Source organism: Lissotriton vulgaris, chromosome 5, assembly GCF_964263255.1.
Source record: "Lissotriton vulgaris chromosome 5, aLisVul1.2, whole genome shotgun sequence".
Taxonomy (NCBI): Eukaryota; Metazoa; Chordata; class Amphibia; order Caudata; family Salamandridae; genus Lissotriton; species Lissotriton vulgaris.
The window spans coordinates 1,516,945,987-1,516,950,088 of NC_141693.1; the positions used below are offsets into that span (position 1 = coordinate 1,516,945,987).

The following is a 4,102-nucleotide window of genomic DNA, read 5'->3' on the forward strand; positions in this document are numbered from 1 at the left end:
CATACCATTACAACGCAAATATATTATTTATTTTTTGTTAAATAAAACCTGGCACGGGATGCAGGGAAATTAGGGGTTTTGGGTGGGGAAGTGTATTAAAATGTAGTAAAAAACTGAACGTAATGTTACGAAATGCTAAGGTTTTTTTTAAATTAATACTCTAGTATTAAAATGAATACTATTATTATTAAAAAATAACATAATTTACCAAGGCGACGATTTACTGAAATAAATATATTCGATAAGTATTTTAAATATATATCAATATATATTCGTAAACACAAACATTTTACATACTCAGTCGCCATGTTAAACTGTCGTTTCAATATGTCCAACTCTTTCCATGAAATCATACCACAACAATACTTTCAAAATGGATGCCAAAATGGGAGGAAAATGTCGAAACAACACTTTTTCACACGACAAATTAAATTATTACTTTCCTCACTAATTAAAAGAATATTTAAATATATTTTCAACTGTGTATTTCTTACAAAAAACGATGAGCCTGACTAAAACTTATAAATACAAGCAAAACACCATTTTTCAATCAGTTGATTATCAACTCCCAGAGTGACCAGACGTCAAAAGCTGACCCTCTGACCCCTTCAATGTGATAACAGCCGTAGCAAACTTTGAAGCATTTTTCGAAGAAATACAAGTAAGTTTGGGAAACTAATAAAATAAATGTTAGCTTAAAGCTTTTTAAATGCTGAAAATAATAAGTATAACTTTCTTAATTATTTAAAAGAAAACAGTATTAAGCATTTACATACGAAATACCTACATATATCACTAAAAATGCTAACAACAATTTAAACCCAGCTAATATCTAAAAGAAATAATTGGAACAGTTAAATTAAAATCGAAACAAAAGTGTAATGTCTTTTTCTTTTAAAGTCCTTAATTTTTTTTGCATATTTTTAAGAAAACTCCGACAAAGTGTGTCTCAAAAACCACCTTTGCAAAATAAAGCATTTTGTCAAAAGAGCCACATTTCTCTACAACATTTCTTTAGAGGTACTTTTAAACTTTTTATGATAAAACATTTGTTATTATTGTACACGTCAAAACATTTAATAATGCATACCTTTTTAATTCCTATATTTCCACAGAAAAAAATTTTCAATTAAACAAAATATTTTCAACATTGAAATACAAACGTCTCGTATTAAAGAAGGTAAATATTTTTTAATTAAATTAATGTATAAATAATAAGTGAAAGTGAAGGATAGCAAAGATAATCAATTACTGTTCTAACTCTATAAATATGCAGCAGTAGGGAAAGTGTGAGATGATGTACAAATATCAAATATTATTCCAACACAGGAAGGTGCAGCTGAAAGGAAAGAGTGGGATGGTGTAGAGATATCAATTACTAGTCCAACTCCAGGAAAGTGCAGCAGAAGAGAAAGTAATGGATATTATAGGTGTTGCAATTACTATTCTTAATACAGTAAGGTGAGGCAGTAGGGAAAGGGTGAAAAATGTTCAGAAAAGTAAATTAAATGTAACTAAAACAAAGTAATGTTGTCACTTTTCACTGCATCGCAAACATTTAATTTTTTTTATATAATTTTAAGATACTCAAATTGATCTTCTGCGACCCTCTGACCAAAAGAAAAACCCAAAAGAACAGACAACAAAGAAAGCCAGCTAAAATCCAGAAACTCGTCCAGGATCCAGACAAACCAGTAAACATCAACATTAAAAGGTAATTGAAAGTAAGGTTGGCCCAAAATAACATACCTAACTAGTCTGCAAGACATATAGCAAAATTTCTAATTTTAACTATCAAATTTGTCGAAAAAAACTCAAATCTGTAGGACACAGTGTAAGTAAAAATGACTATTCTAACTCAATAAATGTGCACTAAATGTATGGGTGTTACTTACTGATCTAACCCCATTAGATGATTAAGTTGAGTAAATGCTGGATACTTCAGGGGTGTCACTTACTATTCTAACTCCAGGAAGGTGCATCAGTAGGATAAGTGCTGGATAGTGTAGGGGTATCAATTGCTATTGTAACTCCAAGAAGGTGCATCAGTAGGGTAAGTTCTGGATAGTGTAGGGGTGTGACTTACTATTCTCACTCCATGAAAGTGCAGCAGTTGGGTAAGTGCGGGATATTGTAGGAGTATCAATTACTATTGTAACTCCTGGAAGGTATTGCAGTAAGGAAAGTGTAGGATAATGTAGGGTATCTATTACTTTTCTAACTCCAATAAAATGCTGCAGTAGTCAAAGTGCTGGATCGTGTAGGAGCATCAATTACAATTCCAACTCCAGAAAGTTAAATTATTAAGTTAAGTACTGGATAGTATAAAACTGACTTACTATTCAAACTCCAAGATGGTTTGTTAGTAGGGTAATTGATGGATAATGTAAGGGTGTAACTTACTGTTATAAATCCAAAAAGGGGCTTCACTAGATTAAATGCTGAATAGTGTAAAGGTATTGTATGTGAAACTTACATTGATTTTAATTTCTTTTGTTTCAGAATATTTCGAATCTCTTCTAAAATCTCACAACCAAAACAGGAAACTTCAAAAAGAACAAATATCAACAAAAGACCAGATTTGAAAATAACAAACCACACCATCAGTAGGGTAAGTACTGGATAGTGTATGAATGTCAACTGCTGTCCTTATTCTGAAAAGGTACATTAGAAGAGTAAGTACTAGATAGTGTAGGAGTATGACTTACTAATCCAACACCAGGAAGATGCATCTGTAGGGTAATGGCTGGATAGTATAGGGGTATCACTTACTATTCTAACTTCAGAAATGTGTAGCAGTAGGGAAAGTGTAGGATAGTGTAGAGGAATGAATTATTATTGTTACTCCAAGTAGATGCTGCAGTGAGGAAAGTCTGAAAAAGTTTAAGGGATTTTAAATTACCATTCTAACTACAGAATGCTGCTGCAGTAGTGAAAGTGTAGGTTATTTGAAAAGTGACAATTACTATACTAACTCCAAGGAAAGGGCTGCAGTGTATAAAATGTGAGTGACTATATAATTTGCAAAAAACAAACAATATGATTTTTCTTTCCATTTCAAAATGTCTTTGGAAAAAAGAATGATATTTTCCTTTGTTTGTTTTTCTAGAATTTCAACATTATCCAGTTATAAACACAAACTAAAGAGAAAAACAAGAAACTCACCAAACGAAAACAACCAAGATAAAATAATTTCCAAAAACAGCAATCCAAGAAAGCCAAAGAACAGCATGAAAAAAAGGTATTTGAAAAAAACACCTTTTTTGTAAACATAGCAACAAGCAAGTATTCTGAAATAGCAATTGGTACATCTAAACATACTTATCACGAAATGAAAAATACAGTTGTAGATACATTTTGTATTAAAAAAACTATAGAGCATATGTAGTATAAGTTTAGATTACTTAATGGGTATCCATAACTATTCTTATACCAGGAAAATGTTGCAGTAAGTAATGTGTAGAATATTTTAGAAGCATAAATTACTATCCTAACTCCAAGAAAGTGCAGCAGTAGGGAAAGTACTGGATAGTGTAGGAGTATCAATTACTATTCTAACTCCAGGAAAGTGCTGCAGTAGGGAAAGTGCTGGATAGTGTAGGGGTATCAATTACTATTCTAACACCAGGTAAGTGCTGCAGTAGGGAAAGTGCTGGATAGTGTAGGGGTATCAATTACTATTCGAACTCCAGGAAAGTGCTGCAGTAGGGAAAGTGCTGGATAGTGTAGGGGTATCAATTACTATATTAACTCCAGGAAAGTGCTGCAGTAGGGAAAGTGCTGGATAGTGTAGGGGTATCAATTACTATTCTAAATCCAGGAAAATGCTGCAGTAGGGAAAGTGCTGGATAGTGTAGGGGTATCAATTAGTATTCTAACTTTAGATAAGTGCTGCAGTAGGGAAAGTGCTGGATAGTGTAGGGGTATCAATTAGTATTCTAACTTTAGATAAGTGCTGCAGTAGGGAAAGTGCTGGATAGTGTAGGGGTATCAAATACTATTCGAACTCCAGGAAAGTGCTGCAGTAGGGAAAGTACTGGATAGTCTAGGGGTATCAAATACTATTCTAACTCCAGTAAAGTGCTGCATTAGGGAATTCTAA

The 4,102-nt window shown here is 32.7% G+C and overlaps 1 long non-coding RNA gene across 2 annotated transcripts; it reads left to right on the plus strand.

The window, feature by feature from the left end:
• Positions 1-378: 378 nt before the first annotated feature.
• On the plus strand, positions 379-3,231 carry LOC147712904 (uncharacterized). Of its 2 annotated transcripts, XR_015295775.1 has the most exons (4): positions 379-1,180; positions 1,584-1,714; positions 2,503-2,611; positions 3,110-3,231. It is a non-coding gene; the product is annotated as an uncharacterized LOC147712904 (long non-coding RNA). The 2 variants fall into 2 exon arrangements; XR_015295774.1 differs by having other exon boundaries at positions 614-1,714.
• Positions 3,232-4,102: the final 871 nt, after the last annotated feature.